Source organism: Oncorhynchus nerka, linkage group LG20 (assembly GCF_034236695.1).
Source record: "Oncorhynchus nerka isolate Pitt River linkage group LG20, Oner_Uvic_2.0, whole genome shotgun sequence".
Lineage (NCBI taxonomy): Eukaryota > Metazoa > Chordata > Actinopteri > Salmoniformes > Salmonidae > Oncorhynchus > Oncorhynchus nerka.
This window is the reverse complement of record NC_088415.1, coordinates 50,291,294-50,315,032: the sequence shown is the minus strand read 5'-3', so window position 1 is coordinate 50,315,032 and position 23,739 is coordinate 50,291,294. Positions and strand designations below refer to the sequence as shown.

Below are 23,739 nucleotides of genomic sequence, written 5' to 3'. Positions count from 1 at the left end.
TCAATGCCCTTCTTAAAATAAATACATAGAAGTATATATTTTTAAACCTGCTATTTAGCTAAAAGAAATCCAGGCTAGCAGGCAATATTAACCAGGTGAAATTGTGTCACTTCTCTTGCGTTCATTGCACGCAGAGTCAGTGTATATGCAACAGTTTGGGCCGCCTAATTTGCCAGAATTTTGCGTAATTATGACATGACATTGAAGGTTGTGCAATGTAACAGCAATATTTAGACTTATGGATGCCACCCGTTAGATAAAATATGGAATGGTTCCGGTATTTCACTCAAATAATAAACGTCTTGTTTTCGAGATGATAGTTTCCGGATTCGACCATATGACCTAAGGCTCGTATTTCTGTGTGTTACCATATAACTAAGTCTATGATTTGATAGAGCATTCTGACTGGGCGGTGGTAGGCACCAGCAGTCTCGTAAGCATTCATTCAAATAGCACTTCCGTGCGTCTGCCAGCGGCTGTTAATGACTTCAAGCCTATCAACTCCCGAGATTAGGCTGGCGTAACTGATGTGAAATGGCTAGCTAGTTAGCGGGGTGCACGCTAATAGCGTTTTAAACGTCACTCGCTCTGAGACTTTGAGTGATTGTTCCCCTTGCTCTGCATGGGTAACGCTGCTTCGAGCCCAGGTAGGAGCGAGGAGAGGGACGGAAGCTATACTGTTACACTGGCAACTCTAAAGTGCCTATAAGAACATCCAATAGTCAAAGGGTAATGAAATACAAATGGTATAGTTCCTATAATTCTTATAATAACTACAACCTAAAACTTCTTACCTGGGAATATTGAAGACCCATGTTAAAAGGAACCACCAGCTTTCATATGTTCTCATTTTCTGAGCAAGGAACTTAAACGTTAGCTTTCTTACATGGCACATATTGCACTTTTACTTTCTTCTCCAACACTGTTTTTGCAATGTTTAAACCAAATTGAACATGTTTAATTATTTATTTGAGGCTAAATTGATTTTATTGATGTATTATATTAAGATAAAATAAGTGTTCATTCAGTATTATTGTCATTACAAATACATTTAAAAAAATCGTTATCGGATTTTTTGGTCCTCCAATAATCGGTATCGGCGTTGAAAAATCATAATCGGTCGACCTCTAGTGTACTCCTCAATGTCATCGGAAGAATATTCCAATCTGTGTTAGCAAAACAGTCCTGTATCTTAGAATCTGCTTCATCTGACCACTTTTTTTATTGGCCGAATCACCGGTGCTTCCAGCTTTAATTTTAGCTTGTAAGCAAGAATCAGGAGGATAGACTTATGGTCAGATTTGGGGGGGCAAATGGAGGGTGAGGGAGCGCTTTGTAAGCGTCTGTGTGTGTGGAGTAAAGCTGGTCTTTTTTTCTTCTTTTTTCTCACCCCTCGGGTTGCACATTTTAACATGCTGGTAAAAACGGATTTGTTTCCCTGCATTAAAGTCTCAGGCCATTAGGAGCGCTGCCCCTGGATGAGCGTTTTCTTGTTTTCTTATGGCGGTATACAACTCATCGAGTGCGGTCTTAGTGCCAGCATCGGTCTGTGGTGGTATGTAGACAGCTACGAAAAATACAGATAAACTCTCTAGGTATATAGTGTGGTCTACAACTAATCATGAAATGCTCTACCTCAGGTGAGCAAAACCTTGAGACTTCCTTAGATATCGTGCACCAGCTGTTGTTTACAAATATACATAGACCGCCACCCCTTGTCTTACCAGAGGCTGCTGTTCTATCCTGCCGAAACAGTGTATAACCCACCAGCTGTATGCTATTCATGTCGTCATTCAGCCACGACTTGGTGGAACATAAGATATTCGTTTTTAATGTCCTGTTGTTAGTTTAATCTTGCTCGTAGGTCATCGATTTTGTTGGCCAATAGAACAGATTGCAGTGGGGGTTTAATCTTTCGCCTACGAATTCTCAGAAGGCAGCCTAAATTCCGCCCCCTTTTTCTCCGCCTTCTCTTCACTCAAATGACGTTCCCGGGAAAGCAGTATATCCTTCACGTCGGACTCGTTAAAGGAAACATCTTCTTCCAGTTCATGGTGAGTAATCGCTGTTCTGATGTCCAGAAGTTATTTTCTGTCATAAGAGACAGTAGCAGCAACATTACAAACAACTCAAAAACAGGAACGAAATAACAGTTGGTTTGGAGTATGTAAAACATCAGTCATCCTATCCGGCGCCATTCTACATAAGCTAGTGGCATGTCTTTAGTGAAGATTGAAAAAAGCAAGGGGCCTAAACAGCTACCCTGGGGAATTCCTGCTTCTACCTGGATTATGTTTGAAATGCTTCTATTTAAGAAGACCCTGTGTGTTCTATTACTTGTCTAACTCTTTGTCCACATTATAGCAGGGGGTCTAAAGCCATAACACACAAGTTTTTCCAGCAGCAGACTATGATTGAAGCTGCACTGAAGTCTAATTAGACAGCCCCCACAATAATTGTATGATCAATTTCTCTCAGCCAATCAGTCATTTGTGTAAGTGCTGTCCGTGCTTGTTGAGTGTCCTTCCCTATATGCTTGCTGGAAGTCTGTCAATTTGTTTTCTGTGAAATGGCATTGTTTCTGGTCAAACACAATTTTATTAAGAAATGTACTAATGGTTGGTAACAGGCTGATTAGTCTGCTATTTGAGCCAGTAAAGGGGACTTTACTATTCTTTGGTAGCGGAATGACTTTAGCTTCCCTCTAGGCCTGAGGGTGCACACTTTAGTAGGCTTAAATTGAAGATGTGGCAATATCGTCCACTATTATTCTCAGTGATTTTCCATCCAGATTATCAACAATGATAGACAATATTGCCACCTCTTCCACCTCTTTAATTTCGGTTTTCCTAGATATGGCTATTATATTATATATATGGATTTGGATACTGCTTTAAAGCCAATTTCTGCAGCATTAGTAATGATGTGATCAATACATGTTGATGATTTCATTACTGTGTTGTTTGTAAATACCCTGCTAGGTTGACTGACAACCTGAACCAGGTTGCAGGCACTGGTTACAGTTTGAAGCATTTTCTTGAGTGGGCAGCTAGATGAGAGCTAGTCATTATTTAAATTACACAGAAAATGTACTTCTCTGATATCACGTACATTACAGAGAATTTCACACATTATCCAGATACTGACTGTTAGCACTTGGTGGTCTATAGCAGCTTCCCACCAGAATGGGCTTTAGGTGAGGCAGATGAACCTGTAGCCATATTACTTCAACATTAGATCTTCTCTATGCTTTACTGGAATGTGGTTCTGAATATAGACCGCAACACCTTCCCCTTTGGCATTAATCTTTTCTGTAAATGTTATAACCATGTATTTCTACCACTAAGTAAGTTTCAGAATATGAATGTCGTCTGTTACAAGCAAGTTATTGACTTCATGAACCTTGTTTCTCATGCTGCTAATATGGTCAATTTATTTTTGCACTTGCACTTTTCTGGGTGGCTTGGTTGTTTTACTGGGAAGCTTATCAGAAGTAGACTCGATAGTGCAGGGTAAGCTGCACAAAGTGGTCTTCCTACTAGGACATATACATGTAGTTATTACCACGAATGAGAGCCTGTACATTGAATATATTCACTGATTATGTATGCTTCCTTGGCAAATAAAGGTGTGGTTCAGGTATGAATCTCTGAGACATTCTTTTTCAGTCATTTCCAATACCAGGTGTATCAAACTCCATTATTTAAATGATGCTGTGTCTGCATGTAGGTATTACAATTATACACTTCAACAGTGTTTACTGCTCCTGTGACATCAATGATTAACCCTTGTAACTATGCAATAGACTAGAAACATGATTTAACTAGTTAAAGGCTGACCTGTAATTCATATATGCAGAAATAGAATTAAACAGTACACTACACTTCCTATGCATCATGTAAATACTCTGAAACCGGTTCATCGCAATATCTAATGCCCACCCGACAGGTGTAGTATTTCATCAAATGAGACTTAATTTCAACCAGTAGATAATGTGAAACTCTTTATTGAGAAAAATTCATTATCCAAGAGTTATAAATACATATTACATACAATGGGGGAAAAAAGTATTTAGTCAGCCACCATTTGTGCAAGTTCTCCCACTTAACAAGATGAAAGGCCTGTAATTTTCATCATAGGTGCACTAACTATGACAGACAAAATGAGAGAAAAAAATCCAGAAAATCACATTGTATGATATTTAATTTATTTATTTGCAAATTATGGTGGAAAATACGTATTTGGTCACCTACAAAAAGCAAGATTTCTGGCTCTCAGAGCTGTAACTTATTTTTTAAGAGGCTCCTCTGTCCTCCACTCGTTACCTGTATTAATGGCACCTGTTTGAACTTGTTATCAGTATAAAAGACACCTGTCCACAAATTCAAACGGTCACACTCCAAACTCCACTATGGCCAAGACCAAAGAGCTGTCAAAAGACACCAGAAACAAAATTGTAGACCTGCACCAGGCTGGGAAGACTGAATCTGCAATAGGTAAGCAGCTTGGTTTGAAGAAATAAACTGTGGGAGCAATTATTAGGAAATGGAAGACATACCAGACCACTGATAATCTCCCTCGATCTGGGGCTCCACGCAAGATCTCACCCCGTGGGGTCAAAATGATCACAAGAACGGTGAGCAAAAATCCCAAAACCACGTGGGGGGACCTAGTGAATGACCTGCAGAGAGCTGGGACCAAAGTAACAAAGCCTACCATCGGTAACACACTAGGGACTCAAATCCTGCAGTGCCAGACGCGTCCCCCTGCTTAAGCCAGTACATGTCCAGGCCCGTCTGAAGTTTGCTAGAGAGAATTTGGATTATCCAGAAGAAGATTGGGAGAATGTCATATGGTCAGATGAAACCAAAATATTTTTTTGGGGTAAAACCTCAACTCGTCGTGTTTGGAGGACAAAGAATGCCGAGTTGCATCCAAAGAACACCATACCTACTGTGAAGCATGGGGGTGGAAACATCATGCTTTGGGGCTGTTTTTCTGCAAAGGGACCAGGACGACTAATCCGTGTAAAGGAAAGAATGAATGGGGCCATGTATCGTGAGATTTTGAGTGAAAACCTCCTTCCATCAGCAAGGGCATTGAAGATGAAACGTGGCTGGGTCTTTCAGCATGACAATGATCCCAAACACACCGCCCGGGCAACGAAGGAGTGGCTTCGTAAGAAGCATTTCAAGGTCCTGGAGTGGCCTAGCCAGTCTCCAGATCTCAACCCCATAGAAAATCGTTGGACGGAGTTGAAAGCCCAAAACATCACTGCTCTAGAGGAGATCTGCATGGAGGAATGGGCCAAAATACCAGCAACAGTGTGTGAAAACCTTGTGAAGACTTACAGAAAACGTTTGACCTCTGTCATTGCCAACAAAGGGTATATAACAAAGTATTGCGATAAACTTTTGTTATTGACCAAATACTTATTTTCCACCATCATTTGTAGGATTTTAATGAATTTATTTGCAATGTGATTTTCTGGATTTTTTTTCTCCTCATTTTGTCTGTCATAGTTGAAGTGTACCTATGATGAAAATTACAGGCCTCTCATCTTTTTAAGTGGGAGAACTTGCACAATTGGTGGCTGACTAAATACTTTTTTGCCCCACTGTACAAGTTCAATCTGTACTTCAATGCACATCTGGTGTGCCTTATAAAAACAGGAATAAAGAGAGACGTATAAAAGGGAAAGAGGTAAGAACAGAGGAGCAGGGAATACAGCATATGATTGATGAATACTCTCTGTTCATCACAATTACATAATGGTGTCTCCTAGCCAGCCTTGGGCTCCCAGTCGGCCTGAAGGTTATCTTAAGAGCGGGTGAGGTGGCGATGACAGGACTGGGGTTTGGCATCCTCTCTCACAACAAAACATACCTGCAGACGAGAGAGAGCATGTTAAAGTGTTGTTGTTTTTTCTATTCTAACACTCAATCATCAGGAGGTGAAATGCAAAAATGACCTAGGATCATTAACTCTGGAACTACTACATCTCTATCTGTATTTCAATAGAAAGCATCTCTTTAATAATACTTCCTGGTGACCTGACCAGGTGACCTCTCACCTCTGATCATGCTGTGCCCTCTATGTAGTCATTTCAGATGCGGGAGGGGTTCACCGACACAGCTGATATAACTTAGAGGATTTAGGGAGAAGGGGAGAGAGGGATGAAATGAAGGAGAGAGACTGTTAGTGAGAAAATAAGGTAGTTAAAGAGACTGTGTTCAACAGGGATCTGAACGGACACACGAGGACAAACAATATAGCGTAGTTATAGAAATAATGAAGTGTCTTACTCTTCTCTATGGTGGACCCTCTTGCTTAATTTTTGTAGGTGGAGGGAGCCACAGTTATAAACCTGAGCCTGCTCATGGCACAACACAATCCATCAATCAAATTGATACACGAGTGTGGGTTATATAGGGTGTCTAATTGTTCCAAAAAACAGACCCCATCCTTGAAACATCCTGCAAGAGCAGCAGACTTCTCCTCTGGCACACGAAGGAGAGGTGCAGATCCCCTCCTGGTCCTCGTGTCCATCCTCATGAAGTTAATCAGGACACAAGTAGCCTTCACATGCCTGCATTCCCCCAGGAGGCAGTGCTAGATGGCCCTGGTCACCCAACCTTGCAGTGCTCCCTACACGGTAATTGTAGGCAATCGTTTTTGAAGGGATCTCCAGTTACAAGGTATCTGTAGGAATATGGAAGACAATGTAATTATTAGACTGTTACATCACCAGGTCATTGTGGATTACTGAAGTATAATATCACATTTCCAGTGGTGTCAAAAGTTTACTAAGTACCTTTAAACAGCTCGGAAATTTACATAAAATGTCATGCTTTAGAAGCTTCTGATAGGCTAACTGACATCATTTGAGTCAATTGGAGGTGTACCTGTGGATGTATTTCAAGTCCTACCTTCAAACTCAGTGCCTCTTTGCTTGACATCATGGGAAAATCCAAAGAAATCAGCCAAGACCTCAGGAAAAAGTGTAGACCTCCACAAGTCTGGTTCATCCTTGGGAGCAATTTCCAAACGCCTGAAGGTACCACGTTCATCTGTACAAACAATAGTACGCAAGTATAAACACCACGGGACCACGCAGCCATCATACCGCTCAAGAAGGAGACGCGTTCTGTCTCCTAGAGATTAACGTATTTTGGTGCGAAAAGTGTAAATCAATCCCAGAACAGCACCTTGTGAAGATGCTGGAGGAAACAGGTACAAAAGTATCTTATTTCCACCGTAAAACGAGTCCTATATCGACAAAACCTGAAAGGCCGCTCAGCAAGGAAGAAGCCACTGCTCCAAAACCGCCATAAAAAAGCCAGACTACGGTTTGCAACTGCACATGGGAAAAAATATACTTTTTAGAGAAATGTCCTCTGGTCTGATGAAACAAAAATAGAACTGTTTGACCATGATGACCATTAATATGTTTGGAGGAAAAAGGTGGAGGCTTTCAAGCCGAAGAACACCATCCCAACCGTGAAGCACGGGGGTGGCAGCATCAAGTTGTGGGGGTGATTTGCTGCAGGAGGGACTGGTGCACTTCACAAAATAGATGGCATCATGAGGACAATTATGTGGATATATTGAAGCAACATCTCAAGACATCTCAAGACATCAGTCAAGAAGTTAAAGCTTGGTCGCAAATGGGTCTTCTAAATGGACAATGACCCCAAGCATACTTCCAAAGTTGAGGCAAAATGGCTTAAGGACAACAAAGTCAAGGTATTGGAGTGGCCATCACAAAGCCCTGACCTCAATCCTACAGAACATTTGTGGGCAGAACTGAAAAAGTGTGTGCGAGCAAGGAGGCCTACAAACCTGACTCAATGACACCAGCTCTGTCAGGAATGGACCAAAATTCACCCAACTTATTGTGGGAAGCTTGTGGAAGGCCAACCGAAACATTTGACCCAAGTTAAACAATTTAAAGGCAATGCTACCGAATATTAATTGAGTGTATGTAAACTTCTGACCCACTGGGAATTTGAGGAAAGAAATACAAGCTGAAATAAATAATTCTCTCTACCGTTATTCTGACATTTCACATTCTTTAGGTCAGTGATCCTAACTGACCTAAAACAGGGACTTTTTACTAGGATTAAATGTCAGGAATTGTGAAAAACTGAGTTTAAATGTATTTAGCTAAGGTGTATGTAATCTTGTGACTTCAACTGTACTTGTCCTCTTGCTCAGTTGTGCACCGGGGTCTCCCACCCCTTTTGCTATTCTGGTTAGCGCCAGTTTGCGATTTAAAATTTAGGAAATTTCTCGCATGAAATAGCCTTCATTTCTCAGAACAAGAATAGACTGATGAGTTTCAGAAGAAAGTTCTTTGTTTCTGGCCATTTTGAGCCTGTAATCGAACCCACAAATGCTGATGCTCCAGATACTCAACTAGTCTAAAGAAGGCCAGTTGTATTGCTTCTTTAATCAGAACTACAGTTTTCATCTGTGCTAACATAACTGCAAAATGGTGTCATAATGATCAATTAGCCTTTTAAAATTATCAACTTGGATTAGCTGTGTGTAGCGAAATGCTTGTGCTTCTAGTTCCGACAGTGCAGTAATATCTAACAAGTAATCTACAAATTCCCCAACAAGTACCTAATACACACAAATCTAAAGGGGTAAATGAGAATATGTACAGTGGGGAGAACAAGTATTTGATACACTGCCTATTTTGCAGGTTTTCCTACGTACAAAGCATGTAGAGGTCTGTAATTGTTATCATAGGTACACCTCAACTGTGAGAGACATAATCTAAAACAAAAATCCAGAAAATCACATTGTATGATTTTTAAGTAATTATTGCATTTTATTGCATCACATAAGTATTTGATAACCTACCAACCAGTAAGAATTCCGGCTCTCACAGACCTGTTAGATTTTCTTTAAGAATCCCTCCTGTTCTCCACTCATTGCCTGTATTAACTGCACCTATTTGAACTCATTACCTGTATAAAAGACACCTGTCCACACACTCAATCCTCTCCACAATGGCCAAGACCAGAGAGCTGTGTAAGGACATCAGGGATAAAATTGTAGACCTGCACAAGGCTGGGATGGGTGACAGGACCAATAGTCAAGCAGCTTGGTGAGAAGGCAACAACTTTTGGCGCAATTATTAGAAAATGCAAGAAGTTCAAGATGACGGTCAATCACCCTCGGTCTGGGGCTCCATGCGAGATCTCACCTTGTGGGGCATCAATGACCATGAGGAAGGTTGAGGAATCAGCTCAGAACTACACGGCAGGACCTGGTCAATGACCTGAAGAGAGCTGGGACCACCGTCTCAAAGAAAACAATTAGTAACACACTACGCCGTCATGGATTAAAAGCGCACGCAATGTCCCCCTGCTCAAGCCAGCGCATGTCGAGGCCCATCTGAAGTTTGCCAATGACCATCTGGATGATCCAGAGGAGGAATGGGAGAAGGTCATGTGGTCTGATGAGACAAAAATAGAGCTTTTTGGTCTAAACTCCACTTACCGTCTTTGGAGGAAAGAAGAAGGATGAGTACAACCCCAAGAACACCATCAAACCGTGAAGCATGGAGGTGGAAACATAATTCTTTGGGGATGCTTTTCTGCAAAGGTGACTGGACGACTGCACAGTATTGAGGGGAGGATGGATGGGGCCATATATCACGAGATCTTGGCCAACAACCTCCTTCCCTCAGTAAGAGCATTGAAGATGGGTCGTAGCTGGGTCTTACAGCATGACAACGACCCGAAACACACAGCCAGGGCAACTAAGGAGTGGCTCCGTAAGAAGCATCTCAAGGTCCTGGAGTGGTCTAGCCTGTCTCCAGACCTGAACCCAATAGAAAATCTTTGGAGGTAGCTGAAAGTCCGTATTGCCCAGCGACATCCCCGAAACCTGAAGGATCTGGAGAAGGTCTGTATGGAGGAGTGGGCCAAAATCCCTGCTGCTGTGTGTGCAAACCTGGTCAAGAACTACAGAAAACGTATGATCTCTGTAATTGCAAACAAAGGTTTCTGTACCAAATATTAAGTTCTGCTTTTCTGATGTATCAAATACTAATGTCATGGAATAAAATGCAAATGAATTACTTAAAAATCATACAATGTGATTTTCTGGATTTTTGCTTTAGATTCCGTCTCTCACAGTTGAAGTGTACCTATGATAAAAAAGAATTACAGACCTCTTCATGCTTTGTAAGTAGGAAAACCTGCAAAATCTGCAGTGTATCAAATACTTGTTCTCCCCACTAAGTGTTCAGACTCTTTTCTCAGTACTTTGTTAAAGCACCTTTGGTAGCAATTACAGCATTGAGTCTTCTTGTGTATGACGCTACAATTTTGGCGGACATGTATTTGAGGAGTTTCTCCCATTCTTCTCTGCAGATCCTCTCAAGCTCTGTCAGGTTGGATGGGAGAGTTGCTGCACAGATATTTTCAGGTCTTTCTTCAGAGATGTTCGATCGGGTTCAAGTCTGGGCTCTGGCTCGGCCACTCAAGGACATCCAGAGACTCTTTCATGCCGTCCCTAGGAGGGGTGCGTCACTTAAGTGGGTTGAGTCACTGACCTGAGCTTCCTGTCTGGGTTGGCTCCCCCCCCCCCCCCCCCTTGGGTTGTGCTGTGGCGTAGATCTTTGTGGGCTATACTCGGCCTTGTCTCAGGATGGTAAGTTGGTGGTTGAAGATATCCCTCTAGTGGTGTGGGGGCTGTGCTTTGGCAAAGTGGGTGGGGTTATATCCTTCATGTTTGGCCTTGTCCGGGGTATCATCGGATGGGGCCACAGTGTCTCCTGACCCCTCCTGTCAGCCTCCAGTGTTTATGCTGCAGTAATGTATGTGTCGGGGGGCTAGGGTCAGTTTGTTATATCTGGAGTACTTCTCCTGTCTTATCCGGTGTCCTGTCTGAATTTAAGTATGCTTTCTCTAATTCTCTCTTTCTTTCTCTCTCTCGGAGGACCTGAGCCCTAGGACCATGCCTCAGGACTACCTGGCATGATGACTCCTTGCTGCCCCCAGTCCACCTGGCCATGCTGCTGCTCCAGTTTTAACTGTTCTGCCTGCGGCTATGGAATCCTGACCTGTTCACCGGACGTGCTACCCACCTGCTGTTTTCAACTCTCTAGAGACAGCAGGATTGGTAGAGATACTCTTAATGATCGGCTATGAAAAGTCAACTGACATTTACTCCTGAGGTGCTGACTTGCTGCACCCTCGACAACAACTGTGATTATTATTATTTGACCATTCTGGTAATTTATGAACATTTGAACATCTTGGCCATGTTCTGTTAAAATCTCCACCTGGCACAGCCAGAAGAGGACTGGCCACCCCTCATAGCCTGGTTCCTCTCTAGGGTTTCTTCCTAGGTTTTGGCCTTTCTAGGGAGTTTTGGCCTTTCTAGGGCGCCACCGTGCTTCTACACCTGCATTGCTTGCTGTTTGGGGTTTTAGGCTGGGTTTCTGTACAGCACTTTGAGATATCAGCTGATGTACGAAGGGCTATATAAATACATTTGATATGATTTGACTTGTCCCAAAGCCACTCCTGCGTTGTCTTGGCTGTGTGCTTAGGGTCGTTGTCCTGTTGGAAGGTGAACCTTTGCCCCAGTCGGAGGTCCTGAGCGCTCTGGAGCAGGTTTTTATCAAGGATCTCTCCATTCATCTTTCCCTCGACCCTGACTAGTCCCTGACACTAAAAAACATCATTTTGGCAAACTCCAAGTGGGCTGTCATGTTCCTTAGAGTGCTGAGGAGTGGCTTACGTCAGGCCCCTCTACCATAAAGGCCTGATTGGTGGAGTGCTGCAGAGATGGGAGAACCTTCCAGAAGGACAACCATCTCCACAGAGGAACTCCAGAGCTCTGCCAGAGTGACCATCGGGTTCTTGGTAGCCTCCCTGACGCACCTTCTGCCCCGATTACTCAGTTTGTCCGGGTGGCCAGTTCTAGGAAGAGTCTTGATGGTTCCAAACCTCTTCCATTTAAGAATGATGGAGGCCACTGTGTTCTTGGGGACCTTCAATGCTGCAGACATTTTTTGGTACCCTTCCCCAGATCTGTGCCTCGACACAATCTTGTCTCGGCACTCGACGGACAATTCCTTCGACCTCATGGCTTGGTTTTTGCTGTGACATGCCCTGTCAACTTTGGGAACTTATATAGACAGGTGTGTGCCTTTACAAATCATGTCTAATCAATTAAATTTACCAAAGGTGGACTCCAAGTTGAAGAAACATCTCAAGGATGATCAATGGAAACAGGATGCACCTGAGCTCAATTTCAAGTCTCATAGCAAAGGGTCTAAATACTTATATAAATAAGGTATTCCTGTTTGTTTTTTATTCATTTGCAAACATTTCTAAAAACCTTTTTTTGCTTTGTCATTATGGGGTATTGTGTGTAGATTGATGAGGGGGAAAAACTATTTAATACATTTTAGAATGCCTTTAAAAAAACATAGCTGATATAGCTGACTTGCTTAAACAAATGTGGTTTGTACTCACAATTGAGATGTACAAACTATGGCATAAGGGGACGACAACCGGATACGAGGCATTCCGTAATTTCGATTAAGACATTAATGAGCGAGCTAGGACAGACGTAGTCAATATAACTATTTGTTCAGCACTTTTGAAATGTACAGCAACAGAATTCAGAACATGGGCAGTTCTTACAGTGTTCTCCCTGTACAACAAGTCAGAACCGTAGGATAAATAAAGGGGGCATATAAGCAGACAATGAAAGCTCTTAAAATATTTGATGATTACATTTCTCAAAAACAGGTTATAGGCTACATGTGCACCACCAAGTCAGAACAGTAGTCGAAATTAAGAGGTGAAAATAGACCAAATTATTATGGCGAGTCACATGGGACACTAACAGCATACAACTCAACATACACTTAGTATTACTTTTTTAGCTACAGTATACATATCTCCCTGGCATATTATATCATTTATGCAGCAGCATATAGTACATTTTTGGACTCACCTTGTTGTGCTGTGCTCACTTGAACAGGAAGGTTGCGCGGCGGTCCTTCGTGGGCAAACTTTGCCATCAAAGTCTGGCATTGTCTGGATTTATGGTGCTTTCAAGACAACTGGAAACTCTGAAAAAAAGATTGACTCGTGATGACGTCAGTGATCTTCAGGTAGTAGCTCTAGAAAGTTCCGAATTTACAATTCCGAGTTGGATGAAAGTTCACAACATATCTTCCTAGTCGCAGCTCGTTTTTCCTGAGTTCCCAGTTGTCTTGAACTCACTAAAGTCAGATTTGCAGTTTTGAGCGCGGCACAAATCATGCTTCATTGACAGCATGGCCAATGTTGAATGTTTATAATTTTTAACAAGGAAAAGAGACCCTTAATCTTAGACTTGGGACCACACAGCCACTCCACTGAATAGCAGGCTAATGATTGCTTTACAATGCTTGCAGTTAGCAACAATGTAGATATGTGATGTAATTTTATCTGTGGCCAATGACCTTGAGCCTTCTTGGATGGGCACTTCTAATGTAAGTCTATGGCAGCACCCAAGGGGCTTGAATTTTCTAGCTCTTACCCTTAGACTTGGCGGTGACGTAGTGTCCCCATGAGTGACAGGACACTGAGCCAATCACGGCGCAATGCTCTGTATTTTCCGCTGGCTTGCCCCACCACCACAGAAAGCACCGAGCTAGGCTGAAACACCTGCATTTTGGAGCTGTCTTACTCAAGAAAAAAAAAAAGGGACCATGTTTTTATGCGGCTTTATTACCTCAAATTATATATATTTTGAAAATTGTTTTCAAACTGATATGTGACACGTATTAATGCCAAAATAACATGCAAATAACATGCGAAACAAAAGCTCCACCTGCCCTGAACGACGTTGTCACCACTGGTTGTCTGCAGCATTCGAACAGCTCAATCAGCTGTTCAATTTCACTTTCCAGCATGTCAACTTAGCCAGAATTGTTTTGTATTTCCCCTGCATGTTTACATTCAGTTTGTTCACATTGGCAAGGAGAAACATTTTCTTTTCATTACACAGAACATTTTTTACATCCATTACACCACCGCCACCATCCTGTACCGTTGACACCAGGCATGACGTGGCCAGGTGGGTTGGGCCTCTTTGTATATAAGGAGAGAGCAGCATTTTCTTGTGTTTATCTACAAAGCACTCATGCAGAAACTTCCTTTGCATCTATCATCATTAATTCAATTTAGACATAAGAAATGATCAAACCCGGTCTCAGGCTTGGATAACACTGGAGGTCCCTTTGGTCTCCAGAGTTGGGTAAAGCTGCTTTATGTGGAACAACTCTGATGAGGTGTTCTGGTCCCTCTTGATCAGTTCAGAGTAATGATCAGAGACCTCTGTTGATAAATGTGTCTGGTTTTCTGAATATGTTTTGTAATTGTGTTTGTAAAAGAGACCCTAGTGTCAGCAATACTTCCCTGTCAAAATAAAGGTTAAAGAAAAAAAACAATGGACTCATGCTGCGTATGCCAAATCCTGACACAACAGGAACCGGGATTCGTCAGACCAGGCAATGTTTTTCCAGTCTTGGTCCAGTCTTGGTGATGGCGTTCCCACTGGTGACGCTTCTTGTTGTTGTTAGCTGATGGGAGTGGTTGTCTGCTGCAATAGTCCAAAAATATTTCCACTTGTCATTGTTCTTTATTGTAGTAACGCTAATGTTAGAGATTGAAGATATTTGCCATCAAATATTTGCCATGCAATGCAGCTGAAGTAACGTAGCAAACGCTTTTATTGCTTATTGTATAGTGTTGGAGGATAAAAAGACCAAATGCCTATGGATGTGTATAGCCAATCTGTGTATGGACCCTAAAACCTTTGGTATTTATATAGTTCAGAACAGTGGTTTTAATTGTTCTATAATGCTTCCACTGGTTAATCATTAATTCTCAAGAAATTGCAGAAAAATTGAAGGAAATGCGACTGTTACATGTCAAGCTGCTATTATGGTATGAAAGTCCTGCTTCAAGAGTACTACTCCACATTGAACCACAGCCAGAGGATGGGTATATTACAAGCACATAGTTGTTTTTCTGTTCTCATGTATCATCCTCAATGGTACGTGTTTGTTGCATGATAAATACACTGCTCGAAAAAATAAAGGGAACACTTAAACAACACAATGTAACTCCAAGTCAATCACACTTCTGTGAAATAAAACTGTCCACTTAGAAAGCAACACTGATTGACAATAAATTTCACATGCTGTTGTGCAAATGGAATAGACAACAGGTGGAAATTATAGGCAATTAGCAAGACACCCCCAATAAAGGAGTGGTTCTGCAGATGGTGACCACAGACCACTTCTCATTTCCTATGCTTCCTGGCTGATGTTTTGGTCACTTTTGAATGCTGGCGGTGCTTTCACTCTAGTGGTAGCATGAGACGGAGTCTACAACCCACACAAGTGGCTCAGGTAGTGCAGCTCATCCAGGATGTCACATCAATGCGAGCTGTGGCAAAAACGTTTGCTGTGTCTGTCAGCGTAGTGTCCAGAGCATGGAGGCGCTACCAGGAGACAGGAGGTACCAGTACATCAGGAGACGTGGAGGAGGCCGTAGAGGGCAACAACCCAGCAGCAGGACCGCTACCTCCGCCTTTGTGCAAGGAGGAGCAGGAGGAGCACTGCCAGAGCCCTGCAAAATGACCTCCAGCAGGCCACAAATGTGCATGTGTCTGCTCAAACGCTCAGAAACAGACTCCATGAGGTGGGGGTTGTGCTTACAGCCCAACACCGTGCAGGACGTTTTGCATTTGCCAGAGAACACCAAGATTGGCAAATTCGCCACTGGCGCCCTGTGCTCTTCACAGATGAAAGCAGGTTTACACTGAGCACATGTGACAGACGTGACAGAGTCTGGCGACGCCGTGGAGAACGTTCTGCTGCCTGAAACATCCTCCAGCATGACCGGTTTGGCGGTGGGTCAGTCATGGTGTGGGGTGGCATTTCTTTGGGGGGCCGCGCAGCCCTCCATGTGCTCGCCAGAGGTAGCCTGACTGCCATTAGGTACCGAGATGAGATCCTCAGACCCCTTGTGAGACCATATGCTGGCGCGGTTGGCCCTGGGTTCCTCCTAATGCAAGACAATGCTAGACCTCATGTGGCTGGAGTGTGTCAGCAGTTCCTGCAAGAGGAAAGCATTGATGCTATGGACTGGCCCGCCCGTTCCCCAGACCTGAATCCAATTGAGCACATCTGGGACATCATATCTCGCTCCATCCACCACGTTGCACCACAGACTGTCCAGGAGTTGGCGGATGCTTTAGTCCAGGTCTGGGAGGAGATCCCTCAGGAGACCATCCGCCACATCAGAAGCATGCCCAGGCGTTGTAGGGAGGTCATACAGGCACGTGGAGGCCACACACAATACTGAGCCTCATTTTGACTTGTTTTAAGGACATTACATCAAAGTTGGATCAGCCTGTAGTGAGGTTTTCCACTTTAATTTTGAGTGTGACTCCAAATCAACACCTCCATGGGTTGATAAATTTGATTTCCATTGATACTTTTTGTGTGATTTTGTTGTCAGCACATTCGAATATGTAAAGAAAAAAGTATTTAATAAGAATATCTCATTCATTCAGATCTAGGATGTGTTATTTTAGTGTTGCCTTTATTTTTTTGAGCAGTGCATAAGGAAAGCCATTACTAGTGATGGGACGACTGATATCAGAGCTCCGACACAGTTTTCAAAGCACTACTGATTCGATACAACATCGTGATGCTTGTATCAAAGTAACAATACCACGTGATGACGTTTGAAGCTTCAGACGTCACACTACCATCTGACAGGTGTCGGAACTGAAAGTGCCGACCTCTGCTGGAAGCTTTTTGTTTTTTCTAGATATTTCAACTTAACAGGTGGAAAGATAGCTCAGGGTGTAGAACCAGACGGAATCTATCCTGAAATCATAGCACACTAGTATCAAATCTTGAGAGTGCCTATTTTTCTTTATTTTTCTTAAACAATGATTATAAATGAAACGACTCATAGTTATTGGTAATTATCAAATTATGGATCCAAAGTTTTTTTGTTTAAGTGAGTTTAAAAAGACTCATTCAAACCCAAAGCAAAATTGACAAGCAGTTACCACGTGATAAATGATCAAAGCTTAGTTTGATCCCTCAGTCACTGGATCCCGCTGTGGCTTCCAAAACATGACCTCTACTGGACACTAATTACAGACTTTTGTGCATTTCAGGTAAAATAACAACCCAATGTTTTTATCCCAGGACAAATTAGCTAGCAACAACAAGCTAGCTAGGTAAATTACCATACATGTTTAATGCTTTTCGACCTGTCCTCAAATTAATATAGTTGGTTCAGAGTTTGTTTTGATATTTCAACCTGCCTGATCGAGTCTGGTGTGTGGGGACAAAATCAATACGCGTGATGACGCATGCGCGGTGTAGTCAGCATGTCATCCTCAGCACATGTGCTCACTGGGAATGATTATTATTTTGGTTGGTTTTGTGCCACTAGTCTGATTTCGCATAGAGTACACTGTGAACAGGAAGAAGTGCATATTTAAACCCGTTTGAGGTGTCAAATGGTGAAGTATGCGCTTGGAAAAGTGGAGTCTGTCAGAGTGACCAGGAGTGGTCTTATTTTGATTCATTCTATTTATGAAGAACAGAGGAAGATTGCAGTGAGCCTCAAAAGAATCTGGACAACAGAAGTTTTGTGTTTGGAACTTTGGAGTAGAGCACCTGTCAAAGGAGTCATCTCAGGGGTGACGACGGATGCTCAGGTTGAATACCTGAGGAGAATTCCTGGTGTGGTTGGTGCCTGGCATCTGACATGCTGGGTGACTGAAGGAAAAGAAGAGAGTCTGTCGGTCCTGTCGTTTTTTGATGAAGAGCAAATACCTATAAGCATGTGAAGCCTGGTTATGTAAATACTTATTTTCCACCATAATTTGCAAATAAATTCATTAAAAATCTTACAATGTGATTTTCTGGACTTTCTCATTTTGTCTGTCATAGTTGAAGTGTACCTATGAGGAAAATTACAGGCCTCTCTCATCTTTTTAATTGGGAGAACTTGCACAATTGGTGGCTGACTAAATACTTTTTTGCCCCACTGTACGCCGTAAAAGCTTTCATCCCCAAACCACTGCAGTGTTAGAATTGTAAAGGATTTAGCCATGTTTCAAGTGTGTGCCAACAAACCGAGCATACTGAAGAATGGTGTGTAGAAGAATGATGGTGTGGCAATTGTGGTGGAGAACATGATCCTGAGTTCCTGGAGTGCCCTGTAAGGGTGTGAAAGAAATTGAGGTGGCAAAAGTTAGTGATCAATCGAAACTCCTATGCGGAGGCGATTAAAATAATTGAGAAAACAGATGATACTAGTGAAGAGATGGTAGTGGATACACCACAGCCTGTAGTAAATGTTTGCCGTCAGACAAAAGATACCCTGTGTGTTAAAAAGGTGTTTTTTTTGCTTTCATTGCCACAGTTATAAACTGTACAGCACAAGTCTCAAAGAAGTCGAAGAAATTAGACATTATTGTGGCTGCAGCAGAAAAGGTTTTGGGACTCAAGGATTTTACATTCGAAGACTTGCAAGGGGTACTGGTGCCGAAGAACCCCCCCCCCCCGGGTTCCCCTTGAGCCTGTGTAGGGATCAGATTTTTTTTTACTGAAAAGTGATTTGATTTGTTTTATTTATAAAATCGTGTTTCCATCCCGCATAGCAGGTGGCGGGATTCACATTAAATTGTGTGATTTCCAATATACCATAGAAGAAGAGGCACATATTTATTTGCCAAGCAGCAGTCACTGGGTGCATTCCAAACACTTAAAAGACGCACCCTATCACCTCAGCCTTCAAATTAAGTGTACACTTCTGATGACGTATCAGAATGTCTGACGAGTATACTCTTGGGGAGAGGGAGGAAGGAATGATTTTTAAATGGACCGCCCTTGCCCGGAAATTCGTCACTCGTTCATCCTGTGATGATTGTGTTTTCAGCCATCGGTAGCTTGTGGGTGCTTTATATGCTCTACAGTCAATTATGATTGCATGTCTACTTATATTAACTATATCATTATTCATATAGGCCTACTGTTAGGCTGGACAATAGAACGAGTCAAAATTCACCCAAGGCTGAAAAACAGCAAAAGAACGTTGGCTAAGCTGGAACACTAGCGCGTTCACAGAGCCTGTTTTGACTGGAGTGATGCTTAGAATTCCATTTTGCCTAAATGGCACAAAAAAATGTATCCCTTTTTATTTTACCACTACAATCTGTTCGTCAGACAAACCTGGAAAAAAACAACTTGGGTAGAAAGTAAAACATCCGCACCTCAATATTGTCAACAGGGGTTATGTCTGCGTAATGAGACAGTAGGGAAACAATGAAAACTATTTCTGGTCTAGTGATCGATAAAAAACGAGCTCGCTTCCCAGAATTACATAATTACAAAGAGGAGATTCTCCTGATTAAAATAGTGCTCGACTTGAAAAAATGTAAATATACACATTGTGAGATACTTGGCGAAATAGACCGGCATGCCTCTCAATAGGAAAACAATGGGGGGGAGCCCAGCGTTCCAAGGGCAAAACGTATTTTGAGGCGAACATTTGATGACATCCAAGCTCACTCACCAGACTTACATAATTAGAAAGAGAAGATTATCATGATTAAAATGGCATCTAAAATATCCAAATATACACATTGCGAGATATTTGGCGAAATAGACAGACATGCCAATATTTGCCCAATAGGAAACAATAGGCCGACCTCAGAGTTCCATCAGTAGATTTTTGTCATTGTTTACATTTGAACTATAAACAATGTGAGCAGGCATTGCCAGCAATAGCGAAGCAGGTATTGGGAACTAGAACAATGGGCTGGGAATAGAACGTTCGGAAGGCGAGTTGGTGCCACGGTGCTCAATAGAATAAGTCGCTCTGGATAAGAGCGTCTGCTAAATGACTTAAATGTAAATGTAAATGTAGAACTAATAGGAGCTGGCAAGGTGAAAAATGCCCTAAAATAAGGCCTGTTTTTTCGTGATTACTTCAAAACGTAGGCAAGCAGCTTGGAAATATGGTCATATTATGAAACTGGGCTCCACGGCGGATGCAATGAACTAGTCATCAGAAAAAAGCGTTGTTAAAAATGTCATGTGTCCAGCCTACTAGTGTATGACAGCTAGCAAATTAATTAGCTAACTAACGTTAGCCTGCCTAGCTACTTCTGAAGAAGGAACATTTCTACAATTTCCAAAAGCTGATCAAACAAAAACATAATTACTTTTACAAGACGTGTTTGTGTATTAGTAGCACACATCCTAAATTATTTACATTCGTTTTTACTTACACTTTTATGTTGACTCCATGTTGAGGTTTTAAGTTTTAGTGGACTTTTATTAGCGGATATACAATCATCGCGAATTGAAAAGTTGGGGCATTTCAGGCTCCGAACATAATTGTACACTCGCAAACTCCACATTTAAAACAAGGGCTGAGGGGCTTACGTTGCAAACTTCCCTTGTTTGGCTAATCAATTGGACTGACAACAAATATGGCCGCGGGGATTCCCCCAAGGACATAAGGCGAGGACCAGGGTGTGTCTTTTATGACTTTGAAACGCAGCCACTGAGTTAGCAAGCTAGATAGTGTGTCACAGAAATGTACGTTCAGCCTACCGAGGTAAAGACCGTTTCAGGTTGGATATTCGCCTGTAGTTTTCCTTATGTCCACCAACAGCATTTAGGGACCGTCAACATAGTGACAAATCAAAATGTTCAAATTTCAATAGCTCTTTAACCATTACTCCTAAAACGTTCAAAACTGGTTGCAGCTAACCCAATGGCATAGACACACATTGCACATACTTTTTTTTGTCGGTTTACATCTCGCACTATTTAAAATTATTTATTAACAATGCATTACAAATTAACAATGCTGTACACATTTCTGCAAACATGATTTTAGACTGTGTTCATGGAAAACTGTTTAAAACTATATTTCACAGTTGCAGCATGATGGAAATTGGCTCATGGTGTCCTTATCATCTCTCCTACCAGTAATGTACAAGATTTTGCTTTCAAATTGCGTCAAACATGATTTTTGACTATGTTCATGGAAAACTGTTAAAAATGTTTGAATTTCAATAGCTCTTTGGTCATATGACCTACTGACTTCAAGCAAGGTTCAGAATGTCCACTGACTACCCTTATAGTCAGTTGACCATTGTACTGGATCTAATACATATTAGCATTTTACATAAGTGTTTTATGTATGAGTATACTGTATGTGTATACTGTATGTGTTTACTGTACATAAGTCAAGATAAGTGTAATCATTTTTTATGACATACTGTGAAAAATTGTTGGCTGCTGGCTCTGTCACTTTCAGACATGCGCAGTGCAGACTGAAAGGGGAAGGGTAGCTCTTGACTTGAACCACAGGGGTTCTCTGTAAAGAGAGAGTAATCCAAAAGGCACAGACACACCCCTTGACTTCCAATTGGCACCGTTGACCTGTATGTATTCTCTCCTGATTGGCTCTGTGGTGCACAGTCTGTCAGTCAGACTAAAGTGCCAGAGGTATGAGGAGAGACATCCTCCTCCTAGGAACAGTGGGTTAACTGCCTGTTCAGGGGCAGAACGACAGATTTGTACCTTGTCAGCTCGGGGGTTTGAACTTGCAACCTTCCAGTTACTAGAATTCCATTATGTTTCCATTAAAAAGAGAATACTTCAAAATGAGAAGATCCTGCCATGGAAAAGACGACTGGTTGGACATAAAGTGTAAAGGAGGGGAAATAACTCCCACCATGCAGCAGGACACCTTCAGCTGTGGGGTCTTTGTAATGCAGGTTTGATAGTTATATTTTCAATAATGAATGGTGACAATGTGACAATTAGGTCAAAAACTCTATTTTATTTTTTGGTGCAGATGGACAAGGAAGGAAGTTGCCCAACGTCCCCTCCCAAATGGATATAGAACCTTCACAAAACACATGCAGCAACGGCAAAAAGAAATGGCTGAGGATTTACAAAAAATGTCTGGCATGTAATGACATTTAATTCAAAGTAAATGTCAATTCATTATTTTTATGCAGTTGTGTGGGACAGCCATATGTTCAACAAAGCCAACAACTGCTTCATGTGTGCCACTGATAAAGAACCTGGATGTGGCCCAACGACTGACTGGGTTAGTAACTTTCTTTAACCTCTTAGAGCTCCCCCTCTATACTGCCCCTGTTGGAGAAAGTGCGTGCCCATAGTAAACTGAAAATATTTTTCCCCAAAATTGCTAATATATGCATATAAAAAATATTATCGAATAGAAAACACTCTAAAGCTTCTAAAACCGTTTAAATTTTGTCTCTATGTAAAGCAGAACTCTCAGGGCATGCATTCTCCCAAATGCTATCTTGTCATGGAGAAAGTTGGCCCAACTTTGACGTCATCTCACACGCACTTCCCAAACAGCTACCGCCCTGGGAACAGTCTGTATGTGTTCAGCGCGAAGCCTGCTTTCAATGGGGCTTCTCATTGTGAGAATCGAGCGCTCACGGGAGTTTGAGCGAGCTGAAACCTCTCGGCCACGCTAAAAAAAAGGTGACTGTTACGCGCGCTCTGGCCGGGCGATGTCCTTTCTTCAGGATCGATTAAACGACGTGTGTGTTTCTGTTCGCCCTCACGATTTCTGTGCACCTTTATAACATGTTAAAGCTTAATTATGAACATAGTTTGACAAGTTTACTCGACATATAATATGTACTTTCGACGTTTTGGTGCGCATCCACTTGAAATTTGCCTACATTTAGACCGAAATGTGCCGTTTTTGAGAACCGAAAGACACAGACTTGAAAACTGAACGCTGATTTGGTAAGTATAATCCCTTCCAGGTCTTCTGATGGAAGAACAGTGTTGATGATGGGATATGTAGATAGGGCGAGTCGGTCAAGGATCGATTCGGACAAGGTGGTAAATTGTATGACAAGCGACAGTTTATTCAGAGTAAAGATATCTGGTACAACGTATACAGGCTCATTCATTTGGCTCACAAGGAACCAGCAGAAAGAAGCCCCGATAACAGATTGCAAGCATGTTATGTACAGCAAAGAAAGTGGGTTGAGTCTGGAAGTCCCTGTCTTTTGGTTGGCCACAGTTGAGGTGTTGTCTTCTTGGATTGGTCCTGTTGAGCCGTCCGTCGTTCCTCCGGGTCTCGTCGTGTCGTTCTCAGTCACACAATGTTCGGCTAGGAAGGAGATTGTGTGTGTGTGCTTGTGTCTGCAAGTCAAGGCTGTCTCTTCCTCCCAATGTGTGGGTGTATGTCTTATCTGTGTGTCCTCGGCAGTTAGTGTGTGTAATGTGTGTGTGCTGTGTGTGTGGGTGCTATCCTGTATGGGACCTAACATGTTTTACTGTGAAAATACGTTGTCTCAGTTATAGCAATGTGATAGCAGTAAGCTGGTAATTTGCATAAGAAATAGCACTTCCTTACAACAGCAAAGGTAAGGGAATATTTATGTGTTAATTTTGGGTTTCTGTCGACTCCAAGATAGAGGAGGGATACTGCTAATGTTGGAGCGCCGACTCCTAGTATAGCCTAGTGAACGCTACCTGTAACGTTAAAAATAAATGTAACACAGCGATTGCATTTAGAAGAAGTGTATCTTGCTATACATATGTAAAACATGCATATTTAGTCAAAGTTTATGATGTGTATTCCTTGTTAGCTGACG

At 42.1% G+C, this 23,739-nt stretch overlaps 1 long non-coding RNA gene across 1 annotated transcript; it reads right to left on the bottom strand.

Moving 5' to 3' along the window:
* Positions 1-13,486: 13,486 nt before the first annotated feature.
* LOC115101718 (uncharacterized) lies at positions 13,487-17,954 on the bottom strand. The gene is made up of 2 exons (XR_003859344.2): positions 17,738-17,954; positions 13,487-14,628 (listed from the first exon to the last, which is right to left on the bottom strand). It is a non-coding gene; the product is annotated as an uncharacterized LOC115101718 (long non-coding RNA).
* Between the last annotated feature and the right edge of the window lie 5,785 nt (positions 17,955-23,739).